This window comes from Agelaius phoeniceus, chromosome 3 (genome assembly GCF_051311805.1).
Source record: "Agelaius phoeniceus isolate bAgePho1 chromosome 3, bAgePho1.hap1, whole genome shotgun sequence".
In the NCBI taxonomy this organism is placed as follows: Eukaryota; Metazoa; Chordata; class Aves; order Passeriformes; family Icteridae; genus Agelaius; species Agelaius phoeniceus.
Window position 1 is genome coordinate 42,590,475 of NC_135267.1, and position 21,461 is coordinate 42,611,935.

The window sequence follows — 21,461 nt, forward strand, 5'->3', positions numbered from 1 at the left end:
AAACTGTACCAGCTTCCCTTTTTTCCAGTCAAGTATGGGAGATTTTTACTGCTTTTAGTGACAAAACACAGGAAATGTAGCTGCTTTGGGAATCAAATTAAATTTTGATTAATCTTCAATCGGAAAATGGCTTCTTAGTCTCAGAAGGGAGTCCTTCATCAAAAGAAGACACTGACTGCACAGAATAGCCAATAGGTCAGAAACTGAAGAACATTCACTTTCAAGTCTTCAGTGTGCTTGGTTCAAGCTCCTGGTGTGGACAGGAGCAGGTTCATCTAAGCTAAAGCCCCAGTCAATGGTCGTACTGTCTTGCTTGAGTATGTGTCTGCCAGACTTTTCTCTCTCCTCTCCCTTCCTCACACAATTTTATCTTGTCTTCATATGGAGTTGGAATATTTAAACTTGTGAAAGTATTCTGTGGCACAGGAAAACAGTTTCCAGTCCAGCACTTAAAATGAAAATTACACAGTATACATGCTATCTGCATTAATATTGCTTTTAGCACCTTAATAGCATATTAAAAGCATTTTTTATTTTTTTTTTGTTTTACTCTCCACGGTCATGTAGAATAGTAAAGATTAAAGCACATAAGTATTATAAATCACATAGATTTTTCCATAGAAGATAATCATCACTGGAAGAATTATGATTACGCTGTACAATTTCAGTGTCCACAAATGGAAAATTCTCTTTTCTTCACTCATGGTCCTTCACCTCAAGGGGGTTGGGCAGCCGAAGATCTGTCAGTATTATTAAAGACTGAGGCAAAAAACCCTTTGAATACCTCCACTTTTTCTTCAGATGACCATCTTGACAGGAATCAGTTCAATATTTTCCTTTTGCTATTAACATACTTTAAAAAAGGATTGAAATTTTCTGCTGTTATGGAACAGGACTGATGCTGTGATGGGACACATGATAATATTCTTAATAGGCATGGTGCATCCTGGACAAAAGGCCCCAAAATAATTTATGGTGCTTGTGTAAACCTTAAAGGACTATGAATCTCCTGAACTTTTCCATGGCATGTGCTGGAAAAATGCAACATATTAAGGAAGAGTACTTGAATATATGAATGAAGACTTGATAATTTATCTTTCTGTGGAGTTAGTTCTACTAAAATTGTGCATGTGAAGTGAATTCTATGTACAACTTCACATCTGATGCACTGAGTATAGGTTGAACAAATGTAGCCAGAGTCAAATATCTGCAAAACCTTGACATTGTCCAAAAGCCATTCTCTGGTCTTGCCTCACGTGTGCTGTGGCAAGTCACCCTCGCTGGGTATTGACACAAGGAATCTGCTGCCTTTTGTGCTGGTAGCCCAAAGATAGACGCACAAACCACTGAAGTGAGTGTGAGGCACTTGGCCTTTTCTCAGACTCTATCTGCTTATTGCTGTGAGGATATGTACCCTCTGGAAAATAATGAGAAACAATTAATCTATTGAAGTAAGGACTCAGGGCAGGAGACAGCCAACTGTTGCATATCCACAGAATCACCCAGCCCTAAGAAAATATGTCTTAATGATTTAATTACTTTTCTCATCTGAGTGGATATTGTAATTCTGATTACAGAAGCTGAGGATGAACACGCTTAAAACTAATAAATACAAAGTGCATTCATCTGAAATGAACATCATCAGCACTCACAATGAAATTTCATTTATGGGCATTGTTTCATTAAATGTAACCTCTAGCTTATTACAGGCACATTATTTTTCATTTTTTATGCATGATGTCATTCCTTTATTTAAACAGACCATGGTAAATATTTTATGAAACAATTAAAGGAACAAATAATAAATTTTTGCATTAAAAATGGATCTGTGAAAGTGTCTGGCAACTAAAATGCAAACAAACAAATAAACAAAAGGGTGGAATTATGTTGCAATCTGTCATAAATTCTCCTGGAGTTTTATCTGTGATTTGCCCACTGTTACTCTATTTCTCACTCAGTTGGTCTATTATTATGAGATGTGTAAAATGGTAGAAATATGCAAGCTACCTTGGGGTAGAATATGATGATCTTGTTTCACTTCAGACTTTAGAGGATGCTAATTGTATGCTGGGCTTTTTGTGTCCCCAAAGTCCTGTTTCATGTATTTAATTACAGATTTTTAACTTTTAAGCTATTTGCTGTGCACACTGGCAAGTATTTTTAAGAACTATGTCCTGTGTACTGAGGCAATTGTGCAGATTAGCTAAAAGAGTCATTAAGCATATCTGCTTGCACAAAACTGTCATAATCCAGTCTCCTAGCAAATTTTTATGGCTGCTGCAAAAGACAGGGTACAAATGGGATGTTGAACTTTCAGCTTAGCACCTCCTAAGAATCCCACTGACTTTAGCAACAGCTGATAGAATTCTTCAATTTAGAATATGTGGAAACACAAAAGATAAAAAATTAATACAGTGGCAAACCCCACATTATTTATGCAGTGGAAACTCCTACTAAATGCACTGAGAGCTCAATACAGTCCTACTGAAATCAGGAGAAAGATTCCCCTTGACTTCATGAGGAGCAGGATCAAGCAACTTATCACTAAAGATGTGATTCTGCAGGAAGAAGAGCCAAGTCTTCATCTCCCAAAAGGAGCAGTTGTGGTGATGGTGGGAAAAATTCACTGTGCTCAGCAGCTTCCAGTGCTGCTCTGTACTTGAGAGATTTGAATCTTAAATGAATGAAACTCAGGAGACATTTTCTCCCTGCCCCAGGAAAAAAAAAAAAAAAGAACAATGACAGGATCCTGAATACACAGATCTGAGTTTTAGCACTAATGTGTCATTGCCAGATATTAATTTTCAATTTTCTCCTAGCAGAAGGAGTAGCTTTGTCAAGGTCATGCCACAGATAAATCATTTCTCTGTTTAAGCAAGGTCTTGCTAAAGCAGCTGTAATCAGGACCTTCTGTAAATTAGGGTTTCTTTCTAAGGAATGCATTCTTATTTCAAAATACCCATTGCCAATTTTTTCCCTTTCTTCTTTTGTTTTTAACATCTAAGTGATTTGCAAACTTCTTGCATTTCAAGGACATAATTAAGAATGCTGATTACATTGACATCACTCTGAACTTCAACACTGAAGAATGTGAACAGGAATGCACTCACTGCTTTTTAAATACTTCTGTCCCATCCTCTACAAATAAACATAAGTGATAAAAATTGAGAAATAAAACAGGTCATGGTCCCTCCTCAAAAGGTGCAAGGCTGAGAATGTAGATCTTTATGCATCAAGAAGAGAATGTAGCTGGTAATATTTTGTCCTAAAAAGAAATAACCTGTGTTTATGACAAGGCTCAGGCTTGATGAGATTAAAGGGATGCTTCTCTAATGCCATTATTTTTTCAAAGTACACATTAATACATTTTATTTTTAAATGCACGTCATGGCTCTCATTGATGCTGTTATTATGAATTACTAAGACCTCCATCCATTAGTTTGGTCACAATGTTCTTAATTAATAGGTGACCTATCTTTAAGCAGGCATCATATTTTACATAGATTGTCCGGTGATAACCTGAGACAAACACCAATGCATAATTAATTTTTTAAAAAATTAATTCTCAATATGTGATACTGAATGGATTCAAAACCAGAAAGGTACTAATTAGAATTTTTTTTTAATTAGCCTTGCATATGCTAAGTGTATTCTGCAGTGCTCAGTGCAACAGAATTGGTGATCAGGGGGATGGTTTAAAACTCCTGATGAGGATAGAAAAACAGCTCAATAGTCATGTGATTCCAGTGCTGCTCAAGAAGGATAACTGGAGATCCATTTTTCCAAAGCCTTTTCCCTGTCTCACAACTGGGGTTCTAGAGGAGCTCCAAGTTAGTAAAGAGCTTAAGGAGTGGAGATGGTACTGTAGTGATCTCCAGCTGCCAAGCAGTCGTGGAGAGCAAGTGCTGCTTTATCCAACCATGACTAAACCTTCCACTTGCAAGACACTGCAAGAGCTTCTGTGCGTTCCAGTCTGGAGTTTGCACTGGCAGTCAGTGAAATTCTCTGTAAGGAAATTTTGCATCAACTGAATGCCCCAAGTTCATCTAAACCAGCATTGATTGTGGTCCTGCATGTGACAGCAATTTGAGGGGTTTTTCTCAGAAGTTGTGAACCCAGGGCTGCAGAGCGCCAAGCATGAATCTGGGTAATAGATCAGAGAACCTTCTGCATATCTTCCAAACTTTTTGGTTTTTTTCCCTGTCTTTTGATTCTTTCATTTTGTTTTCTTCTATTTTCAAACATTGATAGGAAACTGAATAATTGAAAAATGTTACCTTTTGCAATTTTTACACAGTTGCTCAAATGACAGTGTTCTTCCAAGATTTTGCTTCTGTATTTCCTTTCAGAAGGAAAATACATACTTTTTAATTTTCTGAGGAGACAATTTATAGTGACTGACAAATGGAAATATGAAATTTTCCTTTGGGTGACAGCATAAACTGTTCAAACAAAAAAAATTAATTTTATTTGTTTAATGTCTATGCTTTGGAATTCCTATTTGAGAAAAAAAAATATTTTCCCATTTACTCTCAAACAGAGAGTAAATGGGAAAATAATTTGCCTGTTACCTGTTCTTCTGTTTAGTGATATTACAGATACCAAAGATAGCATAATATGGGTCTTTCTGTGTGCATTAAAATTTATCATATCAGAGCCAGTGGAGGAAAGAAACATTTTTTATTATTATGTATTATTATTTACTAAGATTTTTTACTGCTTTTTGGCAAGAACCAAAGCCATTGCCAGATTCAATTAATAAATTTTACAGTTTCTGCTTGACTTTAAAACAATTCAGTGTAATGTTATACCATAGGCCCCAGCAATTCTAAAAACCTTTTTTAATTGTGGACCAGAAACATCATTACTGATGATAATGTGTTGTAATGTGCAATAACAGCTTCCAAGGTAAGCAGTGGGTCAGTTCTGATGCAGAAGGGCATTTCTCTGTTCTCATTTTTGTCATTTTTTGAAACCCCCATAATATCATAGCAATAGGTGATCATAGAAAGTGTTGTGTTGAAAGGGACCTTAAAGCTCATCTTGATTCAACCCCCCTGGCACAGGCAGGGACACCTTCCCCTACACCAGGCTGCTCAAAGCTCCATCCAACCAGCCTTGAACACTTCCAGGAATGGAGCATCCTCATCTTCTCTGAGAAACCTGTTCCAGTGGCTCACCAATCCCTGTTTGTCTTCCTAATATCATTCTAAACCTTTCCTGTTTAAATTTAAAAACTTTCCCCTTGTTCTATCACTATAGTAGGAGAGTATGTCTCTACAATCATGTTGCTGCTGCTTTGCAGAGAGACAAAGAGAGAAGGCTGCCTCTTACCTCTCTATTTGATGTTCTGCACTGAACTCCAACCTTTGGATCAGCAAAGCTTTAAAGACTTGTTTCTTTGCTGTTGTGTGTAGTGGCTGCAGTATAAAGCCCTAAAGATTTCCTCATCTGAAATCTTTAGAGCTTTAGCCATGAATTCACATGTTCAAAAACATGTACATTTTGTCCCTATGAATCTTCTTGCTAGCCCTTGAAGAGGACAGCCACCTCTGTGCCAGGCCAGGAGGTGATAGTCTTTGACTTCACAAGTTCTTTTGCTTCTCTCTACTGTACTCTTCATGAATATGTGTAGGAATGGAGAAAAAGGATAATCCATAACCTGAATTTTGTCTCACCTGGGGATTTTTAGAGGACATGGCAATGTAACTCTTAAGAGTGGCGCAATATAATGGCCAACTGATGTCCAAAACATGTAAGTTAGATGTATCAGTCCAGATCTGAACTCAATTACATAGCCAAAATATAATTATAAGTAATTTTTCAGAAATGTGGAGGAGTCCAGCACCTTATTGCTAAAATGCACCATGCAGGTTAACAGCTCCTGTTTTTGATTATGAGACAGAATTGTACTAGATACAATGATGCAGCAAAGTACAAATTATTTTTGTTGATTATACCAATAATATTTTGTTTTAATCCATCCATTATAGTTGAAAGTAATAAGAACAATTTAAAGTTATGAGTGATTCACCAACAGGAAATAAAATTCTAAATTGAGTGTTGGGTTTGACTATTTGCTAAGCAGAGGAAACTGTCTTTTAGTGTAAAATTGCTGTCCTGTTCAGGTGTCACAATAAAATTTGTGACAGCTCCAATAAAATGTAGAAAGTATTGTTTTTCTAATATTAGTGAAAGATGATGTCCATTTAAATTAGATTTTTCATTCATTTCTAATTGGCTTAAAATCTGGTTTAGCTACATGTCTTTCATTCATAACTTGCTTAAAGGATTCTAATTCTCATAGAGAAATAGGCATCCTGACGTTTTTCATTTTCATCCATCATTAAGTTTCTTATGGCTGAGGTTACTGGTTGTGCATTGCCTTTCCACTGTGCTATCAACTTACGAAGTAACTGAGCTCAGATTGGATCCATTTATTTCATTCAGTGCCTTATCTGCCTCTTTCCCCCACTTTTTTGAGCACTGCTGAGGGTCATATTGAAAAACTATCTCCAATTCCAACTGAAATCAAGCAGGAAATGGCTTTATTTTACTTTTAGCTGTGACCGAAATCAAGCAGGACTGCATCATTTCATAAAATGGTCATTTAAAATGCAGCAGCATGTATGCTATGTTGAAAGCACCCTAAATTTCTTATATATGCCTGTTTTTCATTTCATTCATTTGGAATTGCTTAAGAAATAGAAAATATTGTGAAAAGTGCTGGTTTTGTCTGAGGTAGACAATTTTCTTCATAGTAGCTGCTGCGGGGTTGTTTGGGATTTGTGCTGAAAACAGTGCCAATAGCACAGGGATGTTTTCATTATTGCTGGGCAGGGCTTCCACGGCGTCAGAGCCATTCCTGTGCCTCACCCCACAGCGAGGAGGCTGAGGGTGGACAGGGAGCTGGGACAGGACACAGCTGGGACAGCTGACCCCAACTGACCCCAGGGGTATCTCAGACCATGTAGTGTCATGCTCAGCATTCCGAGGGGGAGAAGGAGGAAGAGGGGATGTTCTGAGTGATGGGATTTGTCTTGCCAAGTCACTGCCACACGTGAAAGGGCCCTGATCTCCTGGGGATGGCTGAACACCTGCCTGCCCATGGGAAGGGGTGAATTAATTCCTTGTTCTGCTTTGCTTGTGTGCATGGGTTTTGCTTTACCTATTAAACTGTTTCTACCTCTATCCATGGATTTTCTCACATTTACCCTTCTGATTTTCTCCCCCATCCCACCAGGAAGTAAATGAGGAAGCAGCTGTGGGGGGATGAGTTGCAGACTGGGATTAAAGCATGGGAATTCTCCAGAGAAGTAGAGTGCCATTAAAAAAAAAAAAAAGTCTATTTTTTGGATAAAAGATACATTTCTGTATACAGGAAAGAAAGGACTTTAGGAGGTACTTAGTAATAGGCTCTAAAGGGCAAAATAAATCAAAAGAATATCCCTTTCAGTTGCATGGGGAGACTGAAAGAGAATGTCAGACAGTAGAGGTGGAGTGTTTAGATGCACCAGTTTCAATAAGAGGGAACACTGAATGGGAGATAGGGAATTAGAAATTCCTCATAATTTGCTTTTGTTTGCAAATGCACTTTTCCAAGGACTCTTTCAGAGGCAATTTCTACTATGTTTTCATTCTGCTTTAATCTTTACCCATATTTTCAGTGATCCAGGAGTTATCAGGGTGACTTTTAAACCGTGGCTTGTTTTTGTAGATAGAGGGCTAGTTCTAGATTTGTAAATATGTAACTTAATGGTAACTTTTACAAAAGTGAAGAGAATGGAGCGATGACTGCAGGATAAATTTTCCTGATGCTGTGGGACTGCAGGAGGTTGGGAATTGTTTTTCTGTATTTCATCTGGTTCATCTTGTACTCCTTTTTTCGAACTTCCTATGGTAGTTATTGATAAGGACAGCATAGAAAATGTGTGTGGGGAAACTGTTGTCATTCTTGAAATTTATGACTTACAAAATGGGCTAAACTTTGGCAATGCATTTTTTTTTAATGAGGCTGCTGTTAGACATAGATATATTAGATATGTCAGTCTATTAAATAAACTAGAAATCAATCAGTTATATTTCATAGCAGTTTCCATACATTCCTCTGTTCATAGCATCTTTATCTTCACTTTCTAATAGAACTAATTTTGTTAAAAGGAGATACTAGGAAATTGCCTCAATTATCTTGCACAAGACATTCAAGAATGGGTTTCTAAAGTAGAAATTCTTATGTGTAAGTCTGGTAAATTGATAGAAATGGTTTTAATATTTGTGGTAAAGATCAGACTCCTATTATGAAATGTAGAGAGTGAATATTAATTCACTGAGTGTTGTCTCAGGCTGTTTTCTTGTTAACAGTCTGCTAAAGAACATGGCATTTCCCATCTGCTCATGAAATAGTCACCAGGTCTACCTCAGGGATGACAGCTGGCTCACTGTGCTCTCTGAAATGTGTGTCCTGGATACAAACTGGCTCAGGACTCTCCAATGTTTTCATTGCTGGAATTTTGAAAGGTTTCTCATCCTATACTTGGTGTGTTCCTTGTACTCTTTCACTGAGCATCTGGGGCTGTAAGGATAGAAAGAATGTTGACGTGAATCTCTACTGCAGCTCATGGCACCTCTCCAGATTTTTGGGCACTTTCTGTGTGTGCCAGCAGGACATAAGCATTGTTTTAGTGACAGGGTGCCTTTGGCAAGGGTTGATATCAATATCCTTGTAGCCCTCCTTTAGGGTCTCCAATATGCAGAGTAAACCTAGCAGAGAGCATGCACTGTCTGCCATCATATCAAATCTCCTCAGGATCAGAATGGAGGATCTCCAAGGCTGAATGCAAGAGGTCTGACAGCATGTGCTACGTCTCAAATAATTCCAAGATGTTCTTATTGGCTCCCAGCTCTCTGTGTGCAACTGATGATGTGTTGGTGATGATGAAGGAGAGGAGGTTGGGGTAGGGTAATATAATTGTCTTCTGTGCATGATTTGCCTTCACTCGTCCAATCCTGCCCTTCATAAGCCATGAATTCACAGACATTTGGCATCAGCTCCTTGACATCTGGCAAGGGAGTAGCACAGTTAAAGGAAAGATGAACGGAACAAAACTTGATATTTCATAAGTGGTTTACAGAACATTAAGGGGAATATTTTGTTCCAGTAGATTTTAGAACTCCTTGCAAATAAAGCTGGAACACAAAAGCAGTACATTTTAGGTTTTGGAGACTTAGACCCCTTAACTCTTTTTACTGATTTATTTGAATGAATTTCAGATTTTAAATTGCACCTCCTATAATGATTGAATGCACTTTCTGTATACCTAGTATTTATGGTGCAGCTGTTGGCAATGTTAATGTGAAAAGCACATCTCCTGAACGTTGTCAAGCTCTTATTGTCACCTTTAGTTCCCTGGGAGATGGGGACAGAATTTTATTTCAGATTAAAAGGGAGAAAACTGTTACCTTTCAGGGAAAACATATATTTATGTTTCTGGATGTCTCTAAAATGACTCAGACAAGGAGACACATATTTGAGTTATTGTTACTAGATTTCATTATGCCTGGTGCCTGGGTGGCTATACTATATTTTATGCTGCAAGGTTTAGAGTTGTTTTGGAAGGGAAGAGAAGGGAAGCATTTTTTGGATCTTGATGAGGATGATAAAATGTAAATTCTAAAGGCAAAATTCAGAGGTGATGCTGTTGAGAATGAAAGTTCAATTTTTCATGCGTGACAGTCATTTAAATTCAGGCTTCATCTTATCTTTTCTCTCTGTTCCACCTATTTCTGCCTGTTTTTCAATGAGTAAGTATGTCAAAATTGGTGAAAAGTAGATGCTGGTAGCCTATAGGAGATATGAATTAAAATATGATGATAACAAGTCTAGGCTCAAACCCACCACACAAAGGCATCTGATTTCATAATATGTTTTAGATGTCTAATCAGTGAGTCTTCCTGAGGTAAATGCTTAAACATCTCGTGTGGTCAGCAGGGAAAGCAGATGTGTCTGAAGAAGTTTAGTCTAGTGCAAGGTGTCCCTGCCCTTGGTGAGGGACCTGATGATCTTCAAGGGCCCTCCCACCAAACCTTTCCATGACTCTGTGACTCCAGAGGGAGAATCTGTCACTTTTAGGTTAAGTACTGAGTTCTACAGATGACTCCTGACCCTGGATACCCTTCACAATCACCTACCCCTCCCCAGTGACATTACAAAACTTGTTTCTGATGATCTGCCTCATTAGGCCTCTGAAATTATAGGAGAGATTTTGGTGAAAGAGAGACTTGATCCTACCCTAATTGGGTCTCCCAGGGAGTTGTAGTGAGTACAAGTAGAACACAAGGCAAGGGTTCCCAAAGAAATGTTTCTTCAAGCTCAGGCTGTGACACTGCAAATAGGGTCACCTGCCCAACAGAAATTCAATTGCTAATTCAGGCTCCCAGCTGAAAGAAGGGTCAAAAGCCTAATTATGAAACCTAATTAGACATTGAGTGTATGCAAAATAGAGCTCCTCCTTCTTTTCCATCCAACATTACATTATATACATTTAATGGTACACTAGTACTATGTGTGAATGCAGCACTTCTAATAAATAAGTGATGGTATAAAGACTTAATACTTAAAATTGACAACTTTTGATGGAAAAATGTGACCCTATTTAATTGCAATTTTTTGATAACATAAGTAGCAATAACAAAAATTATTAAGAAGTTTAACTTGTACCTTGTAACTGCTGCATATACATTGATTTATAATAAATTTAATTTTTTGCTGGAGGGTAGCAAAGGCACAGCAATAGAGCAAATTATATGATGATATTTATAGGACTTGTTTTGATTCTGGGCTCTGCAAATGTACAAACAGAAACATGCACACCTGTACATGCACCACACACATCCTAACAACTTCTAGCTTGAAAGGGCAAAATGTTGACCATCAAATAAAGGTAAATATTAAATTCCATCACTGTCTTTTAATTAACTGAAGTGGGTTAGCAACAATAACAAAAGTAAAAGGGAGGAGTAACCTGTAGTTGGCTAGGTGAGTGTGATTAAGGTCCTCAGGTAGGATTGTATGTGCACTGAGTAAAAAAAGCTTACAAATATGTCTGGGTAGTTGTGAAACACCATGGTACTGCTGCTCCACAGTGGGTGCCTGGGTCAAAATTCATGCCCAGGAAAGCTTTGTTTGTGCCAAGCTCTTGTGGGTGAGCACAGACTTCTGTTGGTATGAGCTTGTAGGGCACGAAGGAAATCCTGTCCCTCCTATTGATCCATGTTTGGCTGAAATTTCTACTGTTTTTTAGCCTTCTGACCAGTTTTTTTTCAACAGTGCTGGGTCATTTGTGCACCAGTGTGTTTTTAGTGTTATTGTGAAAGAACTAGAAAGATGCTATTTAAAAGTCCTGTGGGTGTTCTTACTGTCAACTGCTCATGCAGCAGCAACACGTGTCTTTTCTTGGCAGAGAAGCTTTTATCCATCAGCCCAAGAGTTGCAGTGTGTCTTCATAAACGGCTCTAAAGTAGCTCTGAATTACCTGAAGAAAAGGTTGTATTAGACTCTTTAAGAACCCTTTTTAGTGGATCTACATGATTTCTGATCCTGAGCTGGCTTTCTCAGAGCCCACTGAGCTCCACGTTTTAGCACTGCTATGGAATGCATCTCATACCTGGATTTAGGTTATCATTTGCATGGAAAAACATGCCTGAAGCTTAAAAAACCAAAAATTATTGTGAAAATTCTGTTCTCATAGAAACAAACAAACAAACAAAAAATTACCTCTGATAATGTTCTAACTCAAGTACAGTCTTTGAAGAAACAGATCTGTCCTAGAAATTGGAGGTGTACACAGTGGAAGATAAAGTAGTTATGTAAGCTTCCTCATAATCAATAAACAGGATGATTCATTCTGTGATACTTTTCTAAAGTAGATATGGCCTTACTTTATATTAAAATGAATTCTCACTTGCTATAATTGGAAATCCTCAAAAAATTACAGAACATAGACTGTGAAGGAAAAACAGTGGAACAATATCAGCAATGTGGTCTTTGAAGAGTTGCATTTTAGAAGACCTGCAATCACATTTTGAATTGACTAAACTGAGCATCATCATGAGGAAGCTTTCTTGAATTTCGGAAGCCTTTCTTATTTTCCCTAGTGGATTTAAAATCACTTCTATCCAAACCCAGATATTTAATTTAGATAAACTTCAAACTGGTACAAGTTAATTGAACTTTGTATTGAATAGTGAGGAAATTCATTTGACATATCTAGAAAAAAAAAGGAAAGAAATAATACACTACACTATAGATTTTCCCCTTATAACAAATTTTCACAATGGAAGGTCTGGTAAGATCCTTCTTTCATTATTGGAATTTTTGCTTTTTATTATTTTCCTGTCTCCTGTTATTTAACTTCTTCATTTTCTGCCAAAACACCCACAAAATGCACGTGTCCTGGGTTTTCATTTTTTTGCATTATTTCAGGTTATCTAGAGTTTCAGTTTGAATGAGAAATAATGAAAATAGCATATGCCAGTTATTTCCCCTGGCAGATGGCTCTCACAGGAGCTTCTATTCTACTCAGCTGCATTTATAGGGTAGAAAAAAAATTTTAAATGTCATACAATAAGCCAAAAGCTGTTTCATCCAGGGTCAGAAATTATTTATGGACTTAACATTTAGCACTAAAAAGTGTCCTTCAGTAGCCATTGTTCAATGTGGAATTTTATTTCCTTGGGCTAGATGGCGCTGGAGTATATAAAATATCCATTCCTGTTTCCCAGCCCAGAGCTTCCTTCTGTTAGGGAAAGGAACAAACCTTTCCTACATGCAGATATTCAGTTCTTTCTTTCTGTATCGACAAACAAAATGATAACTCTTCTTGTTTTATTTTGAAGGTTATTATAAGTTCCCATTTCACTTGGTATATATCCTCTTAGTGAAGTGTGGCAAAGCTGCATTTTATACGTAGAGGATTATATATATGCCAAAAAACTGAACATGTGCACAAAACCCACAAACATATTCTGTGAACATTTGATTTTTATTTTTTTTTTACCCTGGAGAAGGAGAAAGAAGCATAAAGGAAGAAGCTGTGTTATTCCCCGGGATAGTTTGTGTTTCTAGCACAGGAAAGGAGGATTTTCAGTCTAGAAATCTGGAAGGATTGAGATCTACCGGGGCTGGTGTTGAACACCTCTCATGTTCTCTGGTACTCTGTTATGCCCCCTCCTAGGGAAGCAGAACCTTCTTTCTGTTGTGTCAATCCTCTGCATCTCCTTCTCTGCCTTCTCCTTTGTGCCTCTCTGTGTGTAATTCCAAGCATGGCACTTGTCTTTCTGCTTCAGCCCTAGGAAGAAGTGACTATAGATGAGTCCCTACGTGCATCCTCTGCTCAAGTGGTGAAAGAGGAGATGAAATTCATGTCAATTTCTGGTGAAATTCGAAAATTCTAGTAATATCCTCTAGGAATGGGAAATAGTTCTCCTAATAAAACTAAATTAGGTCTCCATTAAGTTAGAGGAAGAAGAACATATGGAGGAGAGGGAGAGAGCCATCACAACCCTGAAAACCCCATTATCCCAGGGTTGAACGGTGTATCTGCCTGCAGCCACAGTAACTTTCTGTGCTGTCATTAGCATGAAAAACTCAGTTACTGGCCAGGCTTTGGAGTGAAGGCAAAATGCAGTAGTTAGAGGAAGGTCTCAAACTCCATGGCCACAGAATGTTTTCTGTAAATTAATTTCCAAGCTTTCAACACCAGCCAGAGGTGCTCTTCAAATGTGACTAGGCAGAGTTAAGAGAAGAGGTGCACTAGCCTGAAGTGTTTGTGCTGAAGTCCTTCATTTGAGGATACCTGTATAGTAGCACTAAATACAGGCTTGCTTGAACAGCATCTTTAAATTTGTTTTCTGAATACTGTATGTGCTACTTTGCTTTGGGAATAGAAATGAGTTTCACTTGGAGACTATAAGCTACTCTCTTTGAAAGCTTGCTGGAGTTACTTAAAACTGCTTATAAATTTTTACATATGTGGTCTAAGGTTAATTAGGTTTTGTGAAAACACAGATCAGGTATTGATCCGCAGAAAAGAGTTAAAGCCAAGTTCAGAAAAAAAAGAGTAGTGAACTAAGTTGTAATAAAATATTAAAAAATATATAACATTGCTTATACATCACTTTATTATGCTTTTGATGCCATAGATGTTATTGTTTCGTAGCACAGAAAAACCTCTGAGGTGCAGGCAGGGGTTGCTCTGGCACCCTTGCCCATCTCAGGCATCCCTTATCTCTCCAGTGGCAATGAAAGGATCCTCCCTCACAGCTCTTTCATTTCTGGCTCCTGCCTGCACCTGCACTGTGCTCTCTGCACTGCTGTTCTGGGGAGCTGACACGGGCTCTTGAAACCCATGATTTGGATTGCTTTCCCATGGGGTTGGATTGGGCTGCCAGAGACAGATTCAGCACAAGTACTGGTGTTGCTGAATGTGGAAGCACAGCTATTACATGTCTATGGATGTGCTGAACAAATAATATATTTATGTCTTGGCAGGATACTATTACAGATGAAAGAATAAATACATTTGCCATTTTTGTTAAATTCTTCTCCTTGGGGGCAAAGGAGAAGAATTTTTCTATTTTTCATGTACACACAAAGCATGGAATCTGCTTGGTGCAACATTTGCCACTGTGCTAATTTTTTCTGCCCTTGCAGATTCAGCTTGAGCAGTGTTTATTGCTGCTCTAGAGAGCTGCTGCTTTTCCCCTTCCACACAGCCACATGCAGTTGTGTTTAGGACTCATTCTGTCATTGCCTGGGCAGTGGGGCTTAAGCTGACTGCACAGTTAAATTAACACAAATTGAAAACTGTGTTGTTGTTAGTGGCACTGAACTTGTATATCCTGTCATGCTGCTCGATGTAGAACTGCAGGCAGATTTAGGAATTCTGAGCTTGTTTGTTTCTGTTTGTTTGTTTCCTCTGAACTTTCTTAATGAGGTTTTTAAGTGTCCTGGAACAAAAATATTTTTAAGGCAGTATTAAATCGATTTCACTTTTTAGCATAAAAAAGAATTTTAAATTTTTTTTGCTGCTGGAAAGAGACAATATTACTTACATCTTGGATCTTGCTTACTTTGCTCATGTTACTCTTCTCCTGGACTACGCTTCTGTGCAAGGGGTCTAGGATCTCAGTAAATACATGATGCAAAAATTACTGGTTTTGATTCTTCAGCACTGAAACTTTCTAGATGTCCACATTCTTTTGATATCAGTAGGAATTGAGGACACTTAGACCTAGTTGAGTTATTACAAGCTCTCAGGAAAATAAACCATTTCAAAATATGTTATTAAAATCAATGAAGATTATGAGACTGAAATAACCAACCCAATCTACTTCTCTTGGTGAGCAGACTTGCTGTGGTTCTCCAGCTGTTATTATAGATGCTCTTAAAAGAATAATAAAAACAGCTGACACCTATTTTTTTCCATCAAAATATATGAATTTTAAATAGCTGTTATAGTGAAAGCTAGGTTGACATTCTAGTCTGAAGTGAAGAAATAAATATTTGTATTTCTAAGGCAAAGTATAAAAGTAATTTAAATATGTGGTTCAATTAGAAAAAAAAAGTGTTTTATTTGGCTGCTAATAAGTATTTTCAGCTAGGTGGAAACTGGCAGGATGGTCTCTGATGTTGCATCCAGTGAACGACCTATATCCAAAAACACATCACTAACAAGGCATTTCTTTGTGATAGATTGCAGACATTGTTTAAGACACACATGTCCCTTCCTAGCATGCCAGGAAACCCCACTTTGAGAAAAATCTGAGTAGCCCTAAGTTTAGTGCATCAGTATCCCAGTGCCTTTTTAATATGGGATCTTCAGACAGCATCTGGCTTTTATTCTCTTTCAAGTGAGCTGTTTATCAGGTTCTCTGTGTGTGTTTGGGCTTTCTTCCCTTTATCTTCAAAACTGCTTCAGACCCCGTCCTGATCACCATAATGTCCCAGTTGTGCACGACAAGACCTCATCTGCCACATATATTTTGGTTTGATTTTCAGTCTTCCCTTGGGTTGTACTTGGTACATCCTTATCATTTCAGCAAATCCTTCCACTTTCAGGAAGCTTCACTTTTTATGTGTTCTCCCAGCTGTATCTTTCTCTTATATCATAAGTGAAATGATCTGCACATGGGGCCAGTAATACCTAGCATGCAAAGTGATTGGGGTGAATTTAGGAGGCAGATTAATTGGAACAAAAATCTAAAATGCATGTGGTCTAACAAATATCACAAAATCTGTCTCTGCAAATGGAATTCTTTCCAGACACTGTTAGAAATACCTCTTCTCATGTCAGAAGCAAACTGTCTTTAAGAACTTACAGCTACTTGAGTAACCACATTGCAAGCAGGCTTTAGCACAGGGATCTACTAAGTCCTCATACATTTTTAGATCTTCTAAGTCTCTGATGTGATACAGCTTTCAGAGGAAGAGTAAAAATTAAAGGCTGTGGTGAGGAACTTGTTTATTAACACAGAGGACCACTTTGCCTCAAGTGGTGCAATAAGACAGAGAGGGCTGGACTAGGTGACCTCTGGAAGCCACTTCCAACATAAATTATCCATGACTTTATAATTTTTTCATTAGCAGTGGACTGGCTGAATGCTTATTTCTCTGTGTACTGTTCTTAAAAATAAGGAAAATGCTTTTGACTCCTGTGATTTGTATGGCTTCATTTACAATTTGTCTTTTGCATTTCAGAACCAAGTTACAATATCTGTGGTATCACTACAGTTATTTTTGTTAAAAGATAATTCTAGCTCCATAGTACTTCAGTATAGTAAACAGCTCAAGGGGTGATGGGGGAGAAAAGACATACAAAACCATGAATAATTTGGCCACAGTCATAGAAAAGATTTATGGACAAGCAGGAAACACATTTTTTCCTAATGCATGAATACTGTTCTATATTTTATGCTCACTCCAGATTATTTTCCCTTCAAATAAATTTAGCCCTATGAATATTTGAAGCCAAGTGACTAATTTCACAGCCAAAATCCTATGCCAGGCAGTATAGGGTAAGATATCTGGTTCTGCTGCACACATAGGCACATTTTAAGGGGAAAGTTTTAGTTTGGCAAAGTGAATTGCAATTGCACTGAAGAGAAGCCTCCACCTCTTCCTTCACTTGTGTAGTACAACTGCTGAAGGCAAATTAGCAAGATTTTTGATTCTTGCACATTGTTAGGTTAAGAAAAGAGCAATAAGGCCACTTTAACTTGTCTTCTTGATGTGGTCTGTATGTCCAGCACCTGGGCAGGAGCCACAGATCAGTCAGGAGTCCTACTGACTGATGTTTCAGCATGGGTCTGTAATGGTCCCAGCTGGCAACCCCTGTTTGTGTGGGGTGTCAGGTATCCCTGTAAAAGTGTTTATCCATGATCTTTATTACCTGGGGGAGTTTGTTTGTCTTTGTATGTGCAGCCAGATGTTGTCACAGACTTCCAGTCAAGTCAGCCCATGTTGCTGCCTTGGTGCCCCTTCCCAGTGGTTTCAGGGATTGTTCTCCCATCACTTGCTGGTCCATGCCGATATCCAGCCTCAATACACTCAGGACTTGTTTGCTCTGCCCTGCTGTCTGCAGTTTATTATGCTCAGGCACTCAGCTCTTGATCAAGGCAAGGTTGTAGGGCTCCCATCACACATTCCTTTGTGACAATGAAGGCAAACTGTCCAGGGATGAATTAGCAAGAGCTTATCCTGAGGATCAAGGGATGTGATTATGCTGTTTGGGGACTTGTTAGGCCATACCTGAACTATCATGTCTAGTTGGAGTTTCTCCAGCTCAATGGAGACTCTAAAAATTAAAGCTGATCTACTAAATGGCCAGCATGAGGATTGGAGGGTTGGTGGAATTGACATATGAAGAAATCATGAAAAAATAGGGTTTAGCACAAAAACCAGGAGGGTCCAGGACTATCTAATCATGATTTCCCATTACCTGAAAGGTATTTATGTGGGAGATGGAGTCATTTACTTCACAACAGTGCATGTTAACAGTACAAAAATTACCAGGCACAAGCTGCTTTAAGGGAAATTCACTAAGGAAATAAGAAAACATCATGGGAAAGATTTAAAATTTGAGTTATTTGTCCAGAAAAGTGGTGGAATCTCTCCTGCTGGAAATTGTTGTTTTTCTTGTTGTTCAAGATTGGCTTGAGAGGGTGCATGATGAACCAGGCCTTCAAGAGAAAGCTGGGCCTGATCATCTCAAAAGGTTCCTGCCCATTTAAGATACTTCTATTACTTCTCCCTGCTCATGGCACAGGAGTTGGCACCAGTTGATCTTTAAAGTTCCTTCCAACCCAGGCCACTCTGTGATTTTATAATTCTTTTATTGTTTATGTATTTAACTCAATAAAACCTAAAACCTGCTTGTTGCAGTAAGGGATATGTTTTAGGATATCACAGATTTATTCTGCCCTTAGTTTGATGACTCTAGCAACTGACAAAAACATTTTTTAATTCTGCGACTCTTATTAATTATCCAGTAACCTTGAAAAATTTCCCATCAGCCCTTTCACTTGTTGAAATTTCTTACATGAACTGCTTGGATTTTACAGAGGGTTTTTTTTTTTACCTAGTACCTTACTATCCAATTAGAAAGATAAATAGATAGTGGAAAAATCAATTAAAGCAGAAAAGTTATAATGTGTTAAACTAGAATTGGTTCTGACCTGGAAGAATTGGGTCATTATCTAAATATTCCCAAGTCTTGGAATTGCTTTCATCCTGTGGTTAAGCTCTGGTTCCAGAACTTCTTAAAAAAGTTAATATAAATTTTACTCTAAAGCAGGAGTTCTGAGGAGTTCAAAGGTTTCTATATTTACATCATCAAACATTTTAGATGCAAAATGAATGATTTTATGCCTCTATTCAGGCTTGTGAAATTATGAGGTCATGGAAGAAGAGAGGTTCTTTTGTTAACTCAACTATTTCCATAATTAACATTCTTTTGGCTACTTGAGGTTTAGCGTGCTATTTCATTAAAATAACGCAACTGCAGATGGAGAAAAAAATTTTTAAAGTATAATTGGTTTTCATTGTCAATATAACTTAAAATCCCATTAGCCACAAAATTTCAGCATTGTTTTCCTAATGACTTGCATAATTGGATCATCAGATTTCTCTCCTTTAAAAAAAAAAAGAAGAGAAAAAGTATTACGTGGTGGCTTTAAAGGTTATTTGCATGAATTTTCCCCCCTCAGTGTTACATTTGCACTTTTATTTCCACCAGTGCTGAAAGGTCAGAGACCTAGCAAGTTAAATGAAATCATGTCAAGAGCAACTAGAGCTCTTACTTACCCTTCTTTTTTTTCTTTTTAGATTCTGACAGCTGCTGGCAAATGCATGTATGCAACCAGTTTGATTTGGGATCCTTGTCCATCTCAGCCTATTAAAGCAATTTAGAGCTCTCTTCTGGGTCTTTCACAGTGCTGTTCTCTCTTTTACATGTGCCTGTGGCAAGTTTTGTCACTTCATTTCAGGAATTCCTGTGCACTGGACTGAACTGGACTTAAATGAAAACTGTTTTGGACATAGTGTAAAATGAGTGTTTACACAAAGAAGTATAGATATTCCCATTAATAAATGTTTTCCAGAGGTCTTACAGTCATACAAGTAAACTAGATCTGCCATACATATTACTAGAAAAACTCCCTTCTCATTTTCCATATGTCTCTATTATTACAGGAGTCAAACACATTAAAAGTTATAGAAAAATTGCAATACTTGAAGAGATCTTGAGATGTTATCCAGTATGTCTTCTTCCTGCAGGGCAGGTTCAGCTCTTCCTAAACTTGACAGATTTTTATCTTGCCAATTCTTTAAAATGTCCAGTGTTGAAAAATCTGTATTTTCTCCAGGCAATTTATTCAAGTCTTTAGGAACATTTGAAATTATTTTCTCTAATATATAAGTTAGATATCTGTTGCTGCATTTTACACTGATTTCTAGCTTTCCTATTTGAATTTTCTCTTTATGCAGTAGTGTTTTAAGACACTTGAAGACCATGAAAATACGCTTCAGATGCCACTCCCACTACACAACACATCTTGGTTGTCTTCAAACATTGTGTTTTATAACCCTTTGATTATTCTTATCTCTTTAGTTGGTCAGCATCTCTCCTGATGGTATCCCATATAGAGACAAAACAGTTGAAGTAATAAACAGGAAGGTTTTTTTTTACTTTTCCTTCTATGTGATCCTCTTCCAGGATGAAGCTTCTATTTGTCTTTGAAATGGCCTTGTATAGCTGACTCATGCCCAATTTATGATCCACTATAGTACATGCACCCTTTTTCAGAAGAACTGTTATTACTCATCCTATAATTTTGCAGATGGTAACTCTTACCTAAGTGGAGAACTTTTGATTTTTTGCCCTTATTAAATTGCATCCCAGCCACTTGAGACAATTTCTCCAATTTATAATAATCAGTTTGAATTCTAACCTCATCATTGCCTGTCCCAGCTTTGAATCATCTGGAAATAGAGAAACTACATTCCCTACTCCATCATGCAGTTTTTATTATAGAAAGTTTTCCATAGACCTAAACTTCAGATCAGTCCCCAGCAGACCTCACTCTTACATCCTTCCAGCTGAACAGTTTGTCTTTACGCACAGTATCCCAATCAGTTGTATCCCTACCATATGGCAGTTTCAGGAAGACCCTGGATTGCAGAGAAAAATGTCATAAAAGACACTGTCAGAAACTTTTCTAAAGTAAAGATATTTTCCTTTTCAATACACAGACCTGTCACCATGTCATAGGAAAAACTCAGTTTCTTGACGTGATTTGTTCTTGACAAATCAGCGTTGGTTGATTCATATCCCCTTGGTCCCATCCAGATGTTTGAATACTTGAACCAGTATTTTTTTTTTTCTTGGTAATTGAAATAAGATTGACTGATCTACACCACTTTTCATTTTTTTAAAGGTAAGCAATATGATTGCTTTTTTTCTGTTTTCTGAAATTTTAGCTGTCCTCACTCTGTTCCCAAAATAATTGCCCTGGGCTGTGAGATCACTTCAGGCCAGTTCTCCACTCACTCTCATGTGAATTTCATGAGGACCAACCAGTTTAAAAAATGTCCAGCTTCTAAAAGTAGAATTAAATCTCTGCTTTTTCTTTTCTATCCCAAGTTTTTACCCATTTTTCATTGATGCTAATTGTGTTAGACATCTAATCACAGCTGCTGTATCAAGTGAAGGCTGAAGGAAAGAACCTACATTCTCATCTTTGGCCATCTGTGCACCATTAAGGCCTCTTGTACTTAGGAACCTGTGAAATGTTTTGATAATCTCTGCTTTGTGTAGTGATAGAATAAGGAAAGAGAAAGATTGCAGTGGTATTTAAACTAATTTTTTACCTCAGAAGGAAGTTAAAGGTCTAATGTAGGCCATGCA